This window comes from Mandrillus leucophaeus, unplaced genomic scaffold (assembly GCF_000951045.1).
Source record: "Mandrillus leucophaeus isolate KB7577 unplaced genomic scaffold, Mleu.le_1.0 Scaffold393, whole genome shotgun sequence".
Classification (NCBI taxonomy): domain Eukaryota; kingdom Metazoa; phylum Chordata; class Mammalia; order Primates; family Cercopithecidae; genus Mandrillus; species Mandrillus leucophaeus.
Window position 1 is genome coordinate 1,919,245 of NW_012104176.1, and position 18,365 is coordinate 1,937,609.

Below are 18,365 nucleotides of genomic sequence, written 5' to 3' on the forward strand. Positions count from 1 at the left end.
TCATTTAATACATATACTCTTCTAAGATTGCATATAGAGGGATATGATGGAGCAGATACTTACTGGCAGCTAAGTCTTATCTGTGCACTAATGTTTTGATTATCTGCATATAGGTCCATCTTGCCCACTAGAAGACCCCGTATCCTTGATAATGAGGAAGGTGCCTTCCCTTTTCACTTCCAATGTCAAGCATGGTAGCTGGCCTATAACAAATGCTCAATAAATGTGTGTTCAAAAAAGAAAAAAACAAAACAAAACAAAAAAAAACACCTGCCTTCACATTACTTATATTCTATGTTGGGGAGGCAGAGACAATAAACAAACAAGATATATAGTACAATAGAGATAAATGCTACTAAAGGAATAAAGAAAGGAAAACCTGAAAATCTGGGATTGGAAATTGATATGTGGACAAAGAGTCAAACTCTGTAAAATATTTGAAGAAATTTATTCTGAGCCAAATACAAGCGGCCATGGCCCATTACACAGTCCTCAGGAGGTCTTAAGAACATGTTCAAGGTGGTTGGGGTGCAGCTTGATTTTATACACTTTAGGGAGGCATGAAACATTAATCAAACACATTTAAGAAATACATTAATTTAGTCCAGAAAGGCAGGACAATTTGAAGGGGGCAGGGGAGTTTGAGGGGCTCCCAGGCTATAGGTAAATTTAAATATTTTCTGGTTGACAATTGGTTGAGTTTTTCTAAAGACCTTGGATCAAAAAAAGCAATGTCTGAGTTAAGAGGTTGTGGAGACCAAAGTTTTATTATGCACAGGAAGCCTCCAGGCAGTAGGCTTGAGAGAGAACAGGTTTTAAAATGTTTCTAATCAGAATTAAAGTCAGTGCTGGTGTTAATGCCGGAGAGGTGTAATGAGGCAAGTCATACCCCCACTTCCCTTCATGGCCTGAACCAGTCTTTCAGGTTACATTTTAAAAGAGCCCTGGCTGAGGAGGAAGTCCATTCAGATGGCTGGGGAGCCTTAGAATTTTATTTTTAGTATACAGATATATTGGAAAGAATTCTGCGAGTTTGGAGAATCTTCTACTTCCTGAGTAGCATAAAGCCAGACTTGTTTAATGGTAAGCCCATAGATCAACATTTTCAGGGAGACATTTTCCCATCTGGAATCCAGGCTAAGCCATGTTTTGTGTTATTTCCTTTTGCTAGTAGATGATTTTCTTAAACAATAGATTACCCTTTAAGGATCTTATTTTTAACTGAATGGGAAGGGAGCTCTGTTTTGTGAATTAAAATGGCCATGACCACAGGCCTTTACTCCTGCCCATCCAAGTCCATGAAACAAAAAGCCTCTTCGTTCCCAGCACTAGCCAATCCCTTACAGGGCACAAACGTCAACTTAGCCCTGATGAGTATTCACGTTTTGGGTTTGCTCCAAATTTTTGATGCAACACATTTATTCTGCCAGAAATAGGCTCAAGATAAAGGTGACTCAAGACATTTTTCTGGGCCCAAGGAGGAAATCATTGTACTCCTTTGCCTGTGGAAAAGAGGTCTGAAAGGCTAGGTTGCGGTGAGTCAAAGTTTTCATGCAAAGGTAGGGGCCTGGATCCTCATTATCTTCAGCAGCCAAAACTCTGAGTAGAAGAAATCTCAGAAGCATTTTAATGGCAGATGGGAAGATGAGTGGAACGTGACCTCCTTGTCTTGGACAGGAAGGAGACAATTTCTCACAATGTCCCACACCAACTCTAGGCAGCTGCAGTGGAGTAGAAGTAACAGAAGGGTTTGTATTGGCAGCAGGGATGTCTGAGATGCAGTCTGGCAGTGAGTCTCCCATGGCCTCTGTAGGGAGTTGGGGATATCCTAAAAGTTCCCGCATGTCCAGGGTGGAAGCAATGACAATTAAAATTGAAAGCCGGTGGATCGCCTATGGGCTTGCTCTCATGTGGTTTTGGATGAACTACTCAAGCCTCATGCCAGATTAACAATGAAATGAACAATGTGACTGTATCGTGGAGAACCCACAGTGTCAGTCAGAGCTGGAGCCCAGCCAGCAGGGGCAGACAGTCAGCTCCTCACTGATCTTTACTACTGCAAGGAGAACAGATGGCCAACTTCACCAGCAGCAGACCCAGTCAAGAGGCAACCACCACCAAAACCACCCCTCCCTGGTTGGCCAGTATAAGAGGTCAGACCTGCGGACAGAACTTAGGGCAGAAGACGAAACAGGAGAATCTTGAAATACAGGCTTCACTTAGACGGAAGCCCTCAAATTCGCAAAGTTGGTAAGACTTAGGTTTAGTCATTAGGAGAAATAAGGCCTCAAGAACAAGGTTTATTTTCATTAAAGGGGAAATAGAAGTAAACCTTGATACTGACATTTACAGAATATTGTGACAGGAAATGTTATACTTGCTACATGAGAATAGAATATGCTTGTTCGGGACCAAGTCACTGATGGTAAAATAGTGCTTAATGTGGGCAGACTTGAATCCAAGGCAGCAAAGTTCAAGCCTTTCATTTGCCCTGAAGGAGGCTGTTTCCCTGAACCCTCTTGCAGGACTCACAGCAGGGTTGCCTCGTTTACTTAGCCTCATGCTCTCAACTCCTCATGGGAGGGAGCGTGCAAGCAGACGAGGTGGGAACTGGATGAGCACTGGACCCGGCAGGCTGCTTCAGCCCCAGCAGGAACAAACCCCATGGAAGTAGCCAGGTAGGGGTTCCTGCAACCCCCGAAGTCCCAGAGGGCAAGTTAGTGTTCTTTTAGCTCTGCCATCCACGGATGGCTTAAACATTAACAGCTCAGTGGGCCCTTTGCCTCTTCACATAAGGCGGCTGCCCTCCACCAGCGACGGCAAAGGGCCGGCGTGACAGCCTTTTGTATCCCTACCTGTGGCTCCGGAGCTCTTGTCCAGCATCCAGGAAAAACGAGGTTGCACAAAGGAATCGAAGGACAGTAAATGCGGGGGATTTCATTGCTCATGAAAGTAGTTCTTAGTGGGAAGGACAGCTGAAAAGGAGATGGGGGAACTAGGTAGTTTTCCCCTGACATCTGGCTGTCCCTGGCTGGAATGTTCAAAGTTAAACCGTCAAGCTGCTCCTCTGACATCAGGCCACTTCTCTCAGACATCCAGACATAGCCCCAGTGTCCAGCTGCTTCTCCCTAGGCCAGCTGAGTCTGGGGTCCTTATAGGTACAGAATGAGGTGGGGCAGGGCCATGGGTGGTTTAGGAAAAGGCAACGTTTCCCTGGGAAAACAGGAATAGAAGTTCTCACTTTGGGCTGTGGGTTTAGTGCTTTTTGGCTTGAAGGTGGGGTTTCGTCAGGGACTCGCCCTTTTCTGACCGGAATTTCTCTGCCCCTTATCCCTACCAGCACCATAGTACTTACTACTTTCAAATGTACTATGTTACATTTTGTGTTTATGTATTTTTGTCACTTTTACTCTCACCCCAAGGGTAAGCTCTATGAAAGCAGGGAGTTTTATTTGGTTTATTGTTATTAGCAGGGAGTTGTATTCTAGTGTCTGGCACATACTATATGCTCAATAAATGTTTGTTGAAAGAATAATGTGACAAATGAATTAATCTGAATCTTCAGGAAACGCTTTAAAGTGCAAATATCATCCTTCTGCCCCAAAGTATTTCTGGAGCAGACCCTGAGTCTGGGATTATTAACAAGCTCCCCGATGATTCTGATGCACTTTGAAGTTCAAGAATCATTGTGTGAGTTGGTGGACAGGGTAAGCATAGGATACCAGGCAAAGGGAGAGGCATGTTATGGAAATGTAGTTGGAAAGCAGGGACTTAATATAGATTTGGCAATAAATCTCTCCATAAGACAAACTCACTGTCTGCCTTTAATTACTATCTCAATGAAATTTGTGATTTTCATATTTATATAGATGAGAAAAAATCATGTAATAGGTATGACAAATTTTGAAGGTGCTTGCCCTGCATTTTGACAGCTTTTTCATACTTCCTTTTCTCTGGAATGTCATATCTTCACTTGGAGGCCTCACAGGTGTCTCAAAATTAGCATATCTTACATAGAATTTTTCATTCCCATTCCACCCAAGTAATATTTTATAGAAAACTTAACACTACATAGCAGTTATCAACAACTTGAAATTATTTTTAGATCTGTGTTTATTATCATTTTTATTGTAGTCAGAGCACTTATGAGATCTACTCTTTCCATACATTTTTAAGTGTAGGATACATTGTTGACTATTGGTAAAACGTACAGCTGATCCCTCGAGGGTATTCAACTTGCTTTACTGCAACTTTATGCCTGTTGATTAGTAACTCCCTATGTCCATCTGCTTCCAGTCCCTGGTAACCACCATTCCACTCTATGATTCTATAAATGTGGCTATTTCAGATACCTCATATAAGTGGAATCATGCAATATTTGTCTTTCTGTGACTGGCTTTACTTAGTATAATGTCATCGAGTTTCATCTGTGTTGTCACATATGACAGAATGTTCTTTTTTATGGCTGAGTATGTTCCACTGTATGCATATGCCATGTTTTCTATATTCGTCCATCTGCCAATGAACATTTAGGCTGTTTCCACATCTTAGCTTTTGTGAATAGTGCTGCAATTCACATAGGAGCACTAATATATCTTTGACTTTCTGATTTCAGTTTTTCTTTCTGATCTGACAGTACAAGGGTCAGCGCCCTTAATTCTGCTGTTGTTCAACGATTAGCATTTTATTTTATTGTAGTCAGAGCACTTATGAGATCTACTCTTTCTATACATTTTTAAATGTACAATATATTATTGTTGACTATTGGTCAAATACACTATTGTTGACCACTAGTCAACAATAATGTATTGTTCAATAATATATTGTTCAAGGGTCAACTGGATATATTTTATGTCATGAAAGTAATATGTATACATTATAGATATGCATATACATTATACAGTTGCATGCAGGAATGCATAAGTTTATTAATTCATGTACCTTGTCAAAAATTAGGAAATACAGAAGAACAAAAATCATAAAATAATAAATTCAGCTATTTAAAGAAAAACTGTTGATGATATTTTGGTCTATATCCTGCCATTCTTTTATGTTTTTAGGTTTATTTTTGTGGTAAGAATATTTAAAATGAGATCTACCTGACAAATTTTTAAGTACAGTTCAATTGTTGACTAGAGGTACAGTGTTGTACAACAGATATCTGGAACTTAATTCATCTTGTTTAACTGAAGCCGTATGCCTGTTGATTAGTAACTCCTCAAGGATATATATTTTAAACTGATGTTCATATGGACCAGTTCTAAAATATGAACCAATTCTAAAAATTTGGTTTCACAAAGCACTTTTAAGTTTGCAGTGATAATACTTATCTTCATACATAATCAAAATCCTAAGACCACCTTCTGTCTGTTGATAGAAGTCACCACTTCTTCAAAGAATGTTCTTCTCGTAATTCTTCTGCAAAGCGTATATTTTTCTCTCCAAATTACAAATCAAAACCAGATTTTATTATTTCTTAATTATCACCATAATTTGTTTTGGTAGACATTATAGTGTTCACCAATGTCTGGTTCTTTTCTCATTCTAATTCTCTACCACTATGCAATTGGGTGAAGTCATGAGACTAGGTCTGGTCAATGGCTGTGGTCAGATATGACAGGACATTGCTGGACAGAAGTATCAAAGAGCTGGTCAATATCTCTCTAGCTGTCTATCATATTGACTGAGCAGAGTAGATATTCCAGATGATATAGGTGGAGGATGGTAGAACCTTCCTCAGCCCAGATGACTGCCTTAATAAGCAGAAGGCAGTTACCCTTCAGTGGAGGATCCTTGAGAGATTTAAGCCCTGATTTGGGTAAACAAATGTTCTCACCTGTGTGTCTAAAATAATAGTATGTAACATCCTTTGGGAAAATAAAAGGTGAATTGGCCAGACTTTCAAGGGACTTTCCCTGAATGAGAAATAAACTATTGAGTTAAGCCGCTAAGATGTTGGATTTTTTTTTTTCTACTGCCAAATAATCATGACTATCCTAATATTGTTGCTTTAGGACAATTTTACCTTGAATAACCATGTCAAATTGTCTCAGCATGAGGAATCCCAAACCAAATTCTTCTCTCAAATGCAGGTAATTTGGTTCTTCATATTATGCAATGAAATGGATAAATACATCAATTTCCTCTATTCCTAGAAACCAATTGACTACATCTCCAGCCCCGTATATTAAGGCACTTATTTGTATTCTTATTTGTAATATTTATTACAAAAAGTCAATGTAAGCAAAACAGTGGCAGTATAAATATGAGAGTATTCTCCACTTCAAGTACTTATTTGTAATATTTACTTGTATTAAAATTTTCCTTTTTACATGTACTTTAGTAATATGGATAACTCTTTCAATTCTAGCCTGAAAGAGAACATCTGTGATAGCCATAAATAAGGTCTATGATTCTGAGTATTCATTCAACAAAATTTCTAAATATATAAGAATTCTAACTCTCTTTCATCTTCAGGCAGAGTCCCAAGTATCTCATGTGATTTCCTTGGCAGATATTCAGGTTCTGATAAAGCTCACAATGCCAACCCCTCACGCCTACCTGCTACGCTGAATCTTTTCTGCCTTGTGACTTGACCTTCACATTGCTACTGGAAGGTGACACTGCTGTAACTCCCCACATTGTTATCACTCCTTCTATTAGTCCAACACTCATTGAGATAAAGGAGGCCCCTTAACTCTGTAGTATTACCAAAGTCTGCTAAGAAAATATAACTCAACACTTTGAACTAGCTCACAAAGTAGAAGTATCCTTAATGTCTTTTCATTAGCAATGACCTACTGATCTTAAGACTGGAGATACGGCTTAATTGTGATATCCACTGGATTATGTGCCATAGATTTCTGGCAACATATAGTGACTCAGTCCAGATATTCTCCAAGACCATGGCAGAACTGAACTTGCACCAGTGGACCCAGGTATGAGAATAAGACTTGGAGGTTAGGCAGAAAACAGCTGCGGGAGAACCAAAGTGGGAAGAAAGATGAGGTATACTATTTTAAGCATAACATGTTTAAAATGGCTGTAATGGACATAAAACTGAAAATACTAGTCAATGATTTAGAAAAGAAAAATAACCCATACATTTAGCAGCCAGCAACATAAGTGAACCTGTGGGAATATAAATATTATAAAACTCTGCATATCTAATTGATTACAAAGAACTTACCTATCTGAAAGCATGGTTAACTACATACCAGAAAAGCTTTTCTGCTATAAAACATCTAGGAGTATTGAATGATAGTAATTATCTTGGAAAACATATAGCTGAGTATGCAAGTAAACAGTGGTTTATGATTTTATGATTCTAAAAAGACAAAATTATAAACAATGCTGAAAATAAGGAAATAAAGGGAAAATGTGATGGAGCCATACCTACCTTGACAACATGCATGAAACTACTACAACTCAAGAGACCTGTGTTTTATAACATTAGGTCCATTCAAGGTGAGTATTTAGAATTGGAAGACAAGTTTTCCAAAACTCATGAGTTCAGTGAAAGCATGGACCATAAAAAAGATCTGCCTGAAAACCATTATAAAGAAAACATGCATTTTAGCCCAGATTTAGGTAAAAACAAAAGTTTCTCAGAGAATTTGTAAAAATCAGGCTATTTCCTAAGTGTGTCTGCAATTGTTATTTATACTATGTATATGATCTGACGAACTATAAGCTAAAAACAATGATTTCAAAATCATCTCCACTTAGTAGAATCCTGGAGAGCCAGGAATAAGCAAACAAATATTCCCTAAAGAAATGAATTCCAAGCTTTGCAGAATTTCTAAAGATAAAGCCCTACCATTTGAATAAGATTCCATAAAGCAAAACTAACATAGGGAAACAGGCCACTAAGAGTAAAAGTTAGAATAAACAACAAGCAACAGAATTAGACTTCCCAGGGACTTCTGATCGGACATTCTTAGACACAAGGCTTTTGGTGTTCTGTTTTGTCTTTGAGACAGGGTTTCACCCTCTTGCCCAGCCTGAAGTGCAGTGGCGAGATTAAGGCTCATTGCAACCTCAACCTCCTGGGCTCAAGTGATCCTTCCACTTCAGCCTCCTGAGTACCTGGGACAACAGGTATGCACCACTATACCTAATTTTTATTTTTTAAATTTTTTGCAGAGTGGGGTTCTGTTACCCAGACTGGTCTCTGACTCTTGGGCTCATGCAATCCTCCCACCTCAGCCTCCCAAAATGTTGGGATTACAGACATAAGCCACTCTACCTTGTCTGATACAAAATGTATGCGTATTATGTTTTAAATAAAGTATAATTGAAATACGACAAAAATCAGACTATCAGAAACAATCCAGAAAAATTTCTATCAGTCCAGAAAAAGACTATCAAAAACAATCCAGAAACCATCAGAAAAAATGTTTTAAAAGTAGAAATTTTCAAACTAAAAAATATAGTCATCAAAATTAAAGATTCAACAAAGGCACTAAATACTACAGCTGAAGAGAATGGATACGCTGGGAAAAAAAAAATCTGAAAAAAAATTACCTATTATTCAGTACAAAGAGGTAGAGGTGTCAAGTATGAAATATAGACTTCAAAATATACATACGTATTATATAAACATATAATACTGTCTCTACTTAATATTAAGTAACATATTTTAAGTAATATATATAATATCTATATATGGAGTTCTAGAAGGAGAAAATAGAGACAGACAGTATTTGAAGAGTTAATAACTGAAATGCTTAAAATTGGGGAAAGACCGTACTCCTCAGTATGCGAGACTACTCAGTTGCTCTTGGCGTACAGGTAACCTATTTTTCCCAGCCCTCCTTGCATTTAGATAAGTCATTTGACTAGTTCTCTGCAACAGAATGGAAATGAAAGAGATGGTCACTTTGTGACTGATATAGTTAAGAACAGGTGTGCCTCCCACATTTTCATCTATCTCTCTCTCACCTCTCCATCCTTCAGAAAATATGACAAGTTAATGACCCGAAGGCAAACTTAAAGAAACCTGGGTCATTGCTTACAGGACAAAAACCCGGGAAAGCCACCAATCAGGAACATCTCCATCAAAGTTTGCATGAGTGAGACCATACAATTTTTAGCATGTTAAAACAATGATTTTGTGGATTATTTGTTATAGAAGCTAGAATTAATTACCTGGACCAATATGCTAGGACTCAGAAAACCCAGTGAATTTAAAGCATGATAAATAAGCAATTACTTATTTATCAGATTAATAAGAGTAGAACAAAAGTAAAGAACAATCTTAATCAGAAACTGAATTCTATATATGCTTCTGTTTTAATCCATTCAGTCTCCTGTAATAGAATACCATACATTAGGGGCTTATAAACAATAGAAATGTATTTCTCATAGTTCTAAAGGCTGGAAACTAAAGATTAAGGCACCTGCAGTTTCAGTGTTCAGTAAGGAACTGCTTTCTGGTTCTTCTCACTGTGCCCTCATATAGTAGAACGAGGGGCAAATGAGATCTCCAGAGTCTCTTTTATAAGGGCACTAATCCCATTCATAAGGTCTCCACGCTCATGTCCTAGTCACCTCCGAAAAGCCCTACCTCCTATTATATTGAAGGTTAGGTTTCGACATATGAATTTGGGGGTGAGAAGAGACACACAAATTCTGTGTATACGACATTCCTCCTCTATATCTTTCCAATTAGCCTAATTTTTTCTATCTTTATCACAAAAACCTGAGTCAAAGTATTGATCATCCTTCTCATGAAACACTGAAATAGCCTTACAACTGATCTACTCCTCCTTTACTTCTTCCCCTACCCAGCAGAAAGTGTGATCCTTAACAAGTGGAAATCGATTATTGCCGTATTTCTGCTGGAAAACCTCAATGGAATTACACTCCTCCTGGAATATGGTTCAGGCTTTATAACCTTCGAAGCTTTTGTAAACATGCCCTTCTGCCTACCTTACCAGTTTCATCTTTTGCTATTCTTCCTATCTCCAGCCATGTCAGACCTGTGTTACTTCCTTTAATGGGTCATTCTCTCATTTCAGGGGTTCTTATTCTGTTTATTTACTTGGAGTAGTCATTTTCTTTTCACCTAGATACTTTGTATTCATCCTTCAGGTCTCAATTCAGATGCCTGTTCACCAGAGAAGTTGCCCCAGAAAACAGATTAATTTTAGTTGTTGAGCTCCCGCTTTTGAAACATTCAGAATTCCCCCAGAGTAGATACGTTTTATGTCTACCTTCGAAGCATTTATCACAGTGGTAATTAGTGATTTGTTCCTATTCGAAGGTTGAGCCTTAATTCAGGTCTTAGGGATTGGGTTTACACACTTCTTGACATACTGAATATAGTTGCTAGTACACAGTAGATGCTCACTAAATAGTCCTAGAATGAAATTAAATAAGTGGATGAATAAATGAACAAATGAACCTAAGTTTCAAAAATGTGCCTTCTTATTTCAAAGATAATTTTTGGGCAACAAACTGGTATTTGATCTTGGTCTTCATAAGAATAATCATCAAATCTGAGCAATTAAAGAAATAAAATCAAAGTTGTCACCACTCATGTACTCTGATGCATTTTTAATGACTCTCAGAAACACAAAATTGTATTAATCACAAACTTTGGTTTATTGTGGATTGCAGTAATTTGTATGTTCACAGACCTTATTTGTTATTTATTTATTTACCTATTTACTGGTTTGTGCATTTGTTCATTGATTCATCAATTTACACACTCATTTATTCATACAGTTGATGTGACATTATAATGAAAACCTGAGAATACACTGTCCAACCTAAGAATTTGAATACTTCCCATTCCGTCTTGCCCCGTGCTGTGAGGTAGGGACTATTCTGGATCTTGTGTTTGCCCTTTTTTGTTTTCTAAAATTCTATTTTTATATATAACTATACCTCAAATATACATCATTTTCTTCTGATTCTTAACTTGAATTACAATAAAGGGTATCATTATCTGGCACGTTTTCTTCTGAGACTTTTTTGTTGCTCAGTATCCCATTATTAAGATTCATTCGCAGTTTTGCATGTAGCTGAGTTTATTGTGCTGTTAATATTTTGTTATTTAAATGTACCACAAATTATTTATCCTTTCTTGTTAGTAGGCCTTGATTATATTTCTAGTCTTTCACTTTTTGAGCAGTGCTTATGTATATTCTTGTACATGACTTCTAAGTTAAATGTAAAAGTATTTCTCCTGGGTCTATATGTACGAGTGGAACTATTGGACCATAAAAGACAATGTCACTTGTTTTCCAACATGTCTTTATGAGCAACATGGATGACTTCCTGTTGATTTATGATTTCTCTAACATTTGGTATTATCAGACTTTTCAAATTTTGCAATGAAAATGTTAAAAACATTATTTTATGGTCTTGATTTACAGTTTGCTTTCTAGTACCATAAAATATCAAAAATTGAGATGACTATTTAGAAGAGTGCCTTTGTAATGTTCAAGAATTCATTAAATATTCACCTAGCAGGCTTTGTTCTTTGGGCAAGAAACAGGACTACTCATTTTTCAACTGACATAATTTAGCACCATGTTGCGTACTGAAAATACACCAGGGAACAAGATGAATATTGTTGCTGCTGTCTTGGGGCAAGATAGACCCTAATTGTCAACTATTAATGTGGTAAGTGACATAAAAATGTCTAGAAAGTAACAGTGAATAACAGATAGACATAGACAGAGATGTAGGGAATGCTTCCTGTAGGAAGTGACTCAAAGAGCTTAGGCCTGAATTATGCATAATTTTGCCCAAAAGAGGGGAGATCAAGAAAATAATGGATTAGGTCTTCCCAATAGAGGATGTAGCACATAAAATGATTGCCTTAGACTTCTGCCTATGTATTTTCTCTCTCGAGGCTTAAACATCATTCTAGGATTCAAAGCAGAAAGTAGTGCCTTGACACCATTTTTATATTTCACCAATCTTCCTTTCCTCCAGTCAGGACTCTGCTGACCAAACAAAGACCCAATAAATATCAACTTCACATGACCGAGACTACACATCAGTTTATCATCCATACACATGTGTAGGCTCCAGCTGGAACTTACAGTCACAACAAAAACATAGTTATTGAACGTCTCTGAGAAAGGAATGCAAACTTCAGAAAACAATTTGGGGACGTGGATCTTGCATAGGATTGGTTCTTGCATGAGAGCAACTGTAACGTGGTTAGTGTATTAATTAAACGAAAGGAAAATAATGAAAAGGGTAGTTTCCTCCACTTTGTATTACACTTCAATATTTCTGATCTCAAATGTGTTTTTTCTCTGGCTCTAATTTTATGATTTTTTGAGTTGTCTTCAAGTCAATATGCTGAGAAATTTTATAGAAAGTTTTTTCTTTGGTCCTCACATCACACAGCATCAATCAATAATCAATAAAAATTTTCTTGTGAGTCCACTATTTATAACTATTCTGCAGTTTGAAATAAATCAAACATAAAATGCCATACTTCAGCCCCCAAAATAGTTATCTTGTTAAGTGTGCATCAATATATAAATGTATATTCTTTATTTAAATATTTTATATACTATAAAAATATATACATAATTATAAATACATGTACTTTTAAATTTTTATGTTATTTATATATAATACTTTTTCTTCTGAGGCCTTAACTTAGAAAATTGAATTTGTTCTGTCCTATTATAAAACCCATACATGGCCTTCTAATATTCTTTGTGAAAATTATTTTACAATAACAAACTTGTTCTCTTTTAATCCTTGGGACAAACAGTAATTTCTATTTATTTAAGTCTTAGTTTTCTGACTATTAATGTGCAAAGGGTCATATTGTGAAATGAAGGCTTAACAAATATCCTGTTTGGAATATCAATGAGTTACTTTTAGTCATCAGAAAAAGAAAATGCAAGGATTTTTTTAAAAAGCAAATACTAAACTGTCACAGGACTCATTTGGAGAAAAAGGAATTTAAGAACATTCATTTAAAATTGTTTAGTTTACAGCTTAAGGCACAACAGGGCAGTTATAAATTTGGAAGGGACCTTAGAGCTCCTCAAATAATAACGGTCCTTTGCCTTCACCCCATTCCACAGATAAGGAAAACAAGGCCAGGAAAATCAGTACTTATTAGAAGAAATATAGCAATTTTGCTGCAAAGTTATGCATGGGACCATGGCTTTTGACACTCTACTGGTTTGCTCTTTTCACTACACAATGGTTTATTCTAACTAAATTTTTCCTACAGAAAAGTTTATGGCCATAGTAAAGCTGGTAAAAGTTAAATTAGTTTGGTGGCAGAGGCATTCTTTGCTAGAAATTTCCTTGAAGTGGCATATATGTCTATTCTACCACTACCACCATCATCCTCCCCCTCGCACACATACAAACTCATACGTAAAAACCCAAATACACATGGAAGATAATGATGTACTTGAAAATGAGTTATATCATTACATATCTTTGTGATCGCATCGGAAAAACAGTTCTTTGCACATAATTAAACTGAAATTTTAAGGCACATTTTAACATCTCTAAAGTCTCCATTGTACATGTTTTATATTGATAGCTTGACTTTACACTCCTCATTTTCATCCTTTCTCCTATTTGGTGTCTAGATGGGTGGTTGTCTGATGTGGGAAAAAGACTTAAGAATTTGGAGTCTGATAAAACTGGATTACCATCTTCACTTGAGTTTTATTACCTGTGTTGTTATGGGGAAATTAATATTCTAACATTAAACATTCAGGTAGTGACCCCAGTTCTCAAGTAGATGACTGTTAGATCGGGCTCTGTCCCTGTGCTCTGGGGCCTTGTGTTCACATGCATACCAACCTGACTTCCAATCATAGCATTTTCATCTTTTTGCTAAGAGATTGTGTAACACAGCAGACTGGACATGTCCCCAAATTATCTTCTACCCACCAACACTCACACCCTATTAACAACAGCCCCTTAACAGCGACTGGTGTACTGGTGTATAAATAACCCAACTCCCTCACCCTTCAATTGGAACAATTCTGAGGCATATCTTCAAAACTGATTCCCAGAGTTCCTCAGCAGATTTATGTTCCAGTTACCAATAGTGGTAACTTACATGAGGACACATACTTTATTGGCTTTCTTTTCTCCTCTGACTCATTTCTCTACTCTCCTACTAGAGATTCCTGAACTCAGCTTCATTATACACTATTTTCATTTGAACCCTTCTGTCAGAATCTGCTACTGAGTCAACTCAAATGAAGACTGGGACAGATAAGTAAGCGGGCCATTACAAAATCACGTGTTATGTGCTCTGAGAAAGTTAAGAATGATATATTATACAAATGCCCAAGAGAGAACATGTGGGACTTTGTTTGAAAAGGGTTTTGTGAAGTAGGTGGTATTTGAGTTAACTTTAAAACATATTAGGAGGCTATTTAGATAAGAAGAAGGTAGATAGCTCCAGGAAAGGGGATTTGCAAGTACAAGGTCTTAGAAGCGAAATACAATATGCCATCATGATTAAGAAACTGAGAGCAATTAAGTGCGACTATGATATGGGAGTGAGCATCAGGGACAAATGAGAAGAAAGGCTAAAGAGGTAGGCAAGGGACAGATCAGAAAGACCTCGTGAGCTAAGCCAGAGAGAAGTCATGTTTTGCAAGAGTAATAAAGAGGCATTGCAGAAAGTTAAGAAGAGCTGTGATATGGTCAGATTTTTGTTTCAGGAAAATTCAAATGTGACAACAGTGAGAGTATATTTCAGGGATCAAGATAAATTCTGGGAGACCCATTAGAAGCTTATGGCAGTAATCCAGGTAAGAAATGGTGTGAATCTGAATTAAGTTAATGGTAGAGAAAATAGAAAAGACAGGGCAGATCTCAGAAATATTCAGTGGGTCAAATTAACAGGACTTTTAAAATGATTAAAATGAAGGGTAGTTGGAAAGGTAGAACTTGAGAATGGCTTTGGGTGTGTGGCAGGGGGAGGAAGTCAGCTGATTTCCATGCTGCTCTTGGAGATAGCAGTCACTCCGGGAAAAGAAAGCTCAGAAGGTCAAATGGTGACTTCAGTTTTGGCTATGTTGAGGGCCACATGCCTATGAAAATTCACATGGAACTAGAGGTCTGACCTAGGAGGAAAATAAATGAGGTTCAAAGATGGAGAAATAGAAATCACCTTCACTTATGAAAGTGATGCTGTAAGAGTGGAAGCAGTCAGCCTTAGAGTGAACTTGCATATGGCACGTATGTAACACCAGGAAATGCCAACACTTAAGGGGTGAACAGAGAAAAAAAGAATGCCGATAGGAGACTGAAAGATTTTGCAACCATGTGGCAAAAGGACCATCAAAACCCATTCTTGTGCACACAGCATACAAAGGGTTTATCATAGACTTCTTCCTCATTATCCTCCCATTTAGCCTCAGAATCTTCCTCAATGAGGCACACGTGAAATACCAAGAGTTGAACTATGTCAAATATTTGTCATGTGGACTAAATAAGATAAATCGGTTGAGCATTTAGTGTAATTCTCCATCAATTGGTAAGACCCTAATAAAAGATACATACGCAAGGATAGGGGTGGATGCTTATAATTGTGTCTTAGGGGATAGAGGAGGAAGCTGAGGGAATTGTCTTCTGAAAGTGTTTATTTTCTCTGTAGGTTTCTTAGTCCATTAAGACTGCCGTAGCAAACTACCACAGATTTGGTGGCTAATAAATGACAGAAATTTACTTATCACAGTTTTGGAGGCTGGAAGTCTGAAATCAGGGTGCCAGTGTGGTTAGGTTATCCACACAGGGTGCCTGTGTGGCTGGGCTACAGTAAGTAATCCATTTCTTACCTGGATTACTGCCATAAGCTTCTAATGGGTCTCTCAGCATTTATCTTGATCCCTGCAATCCGTTCTCCCCACTGCTGTCAAATCTGAATTTTCCTGAAACAAAAATCTGATATCACAGCTCTCCTTAACTTTCTACAGTGCCTCTTTATTGTTCTTGCGAAAGAGGACTTCTCTTTGTCTTAGCTCACTAGGTCTTTCTGATCTGTCCGTTGCCTACCTCTTCAGTCTTTCTGCTCGTATTTCCCTCATACCACACTTCTGGATTGTGACTACTGATCCCTCATTGTAACTTCAGATGGTGGAAAGAGGGCTAGGGAGCAGTCTGGGATCTCTTTTATAAGGGCTATAATCTCATTTTTGAGGACCAATGACCCAAATTATCTCCCAACGGCTTCACCTTTCCACCGTCACATTGTGGAGTGAGATATTACCACAATTTATTCTGGGGGGACACAAACATTCAGTCCTTTACAGTAGACATCCAGGCCATGTGAGAGAGGAGCAAAGGAAATGCTAGGGTAGAAGGAGAATATTGGAGACAGCTCCAGATAGGCATTGTAAGAAATGGGTACAGGAACTGAATGACAAAGGACCACACAAGAACTGTGGAGAAATGCTAAGGAGTTGGGTGACACTGGAGATCATAAATGACTGATCCTAAATTAAAAGCTATTGATTGCTTAGAGTGTAGCCTTAATTTTTCTCTATATGGAATATGAAAAAAACTCTCAGGACAAATGAACACAAAAGGTAAAATAATGCTCATTGATAAGATAATCATTATGCTTGATGTATTATATAAATTATACAAACTTCAAGGAAACTGAGTAGATATTTCCATTTATACAGATGAAGAAGCTGAGGCTAAAGGTTTTTCATAAATCATCTAAGATCACATTTGTAGCAATTGGCATAGCTGGGATGGAGTCCTGGGCAGACTCAAACTAACCTTATGCAATTGGCAGACACACACTTATACCAAATCTTCATTTATACTGCTGGTAATGGTTTAATACCAGCCTTTGTTGTAGTGGGGTGTTTTCCCCCTCATCAGTTTTGGAGTATTTGATCTACTTCTATTGAATTTGGTTTCAATGCAAAAATGAAAATAAATGCTTTTGTCTTTGTCAGCAGGGAGGAATACTCCAAAGTGAAAGACACTTTGGTACTTACAATTATGATTCTTTTCTCTGTTCTCTCTCCTTCTCCCTTCCACTCTGTACACACACACACACACACACACACACACGATTCTTATTATTCACACTAGTTGTATTCTATGTCTCCACCAACACTGAGCTAATGGGCATTGAATTTTCCTAAGGGAAAGGAAAGGTCAGGTTCCTGTGAGCCTCTGGTTACAATTCTATCAATCAACCAATATATAACCATCTTTGAAAGTCACCTTTTAAAATATTGTTGATTCATGAACATTGAACTTGCAAGCTTATCTGGCACATGTATTTTCTCTGTAAGGCACATCCCAGCCTCTGGCACATAGGAACACTAGACAGCAAATTAAGCATGACACTTAAGGGCCATTTTAAAACACTAACAAAAAAGTACAAACGTAAAAAAAAAAAAAATAAAGGCACTCAATGGATCACAAAAAGACCCGTGTTTACAGTCTGAAAGCTGAAACAAGAGGGCAGAGTGTTGCTACGTCAGCCTCAGCTGGATATTTGCATATGGTCAGATCAAAATTTTCCCACTCCATGCATGCCTAGGAATGACCAATAATCACCTGAAATATGGATTTTGTGGTTTCAAATAAATTTTAACAAGTACGCAAATTTGCAAATACAGGATCTGTGAATAATAAGGATTGACTGTGTGTGTGTGTGTGTGTGTGTGTGTGTGATGGAAGTAAATTTTATCCCAGACACGAGTTAGTATTCCTCACTGTGTCAGAAACTGTTCCTTGACACAAACTGAAAGGACTGTGCATTGATGGAGAGTTTTATGTAAAGTCTCTTCAAGAAGGATCCTTTAAAAAGCTTGGAAACTACTGGAAACAACCTCCAACATTTGAACTTCTCTTTTATATATATATATATATACACACACACACACACACACACACACATATATATAATATATATATCTCCTTTGAACTACCTCTTTTCTGTTCATTTTTATTTCTTTGCATCTCTTCCATCAGCAACATGTCAAAATGATGTCTACATAAAGTCAATGTGCAACACTGGGCTGGAAATAACTTGAAATTATTTGCTTAAAGCATTTCTGCTTCTGCTAGAACACTAGAAACTAGTTTTTGACTTGTACTTTTTAAACAATGATTGTCAGGACATACTAATATATATTTTTGGCCAACCTTGTGGCTTATGACACTTCTATTTCTTCAGTACTTTGCCTGCTACAGTCAGACGTTTCACTTTCCCTGGAGAACACAGTAGCAAATAGGATATGAACTGTGCAGCTAAAGAGAATTTGTCGGCAGTACATTCCTTTCTCCTTAAAAAACAAAGTAGAAAATGTTGGCTATTTATGCCCAGGCCTACTGTTTTTCTACTTAATGTGTAAAAATTGCAATGACTATTTCTG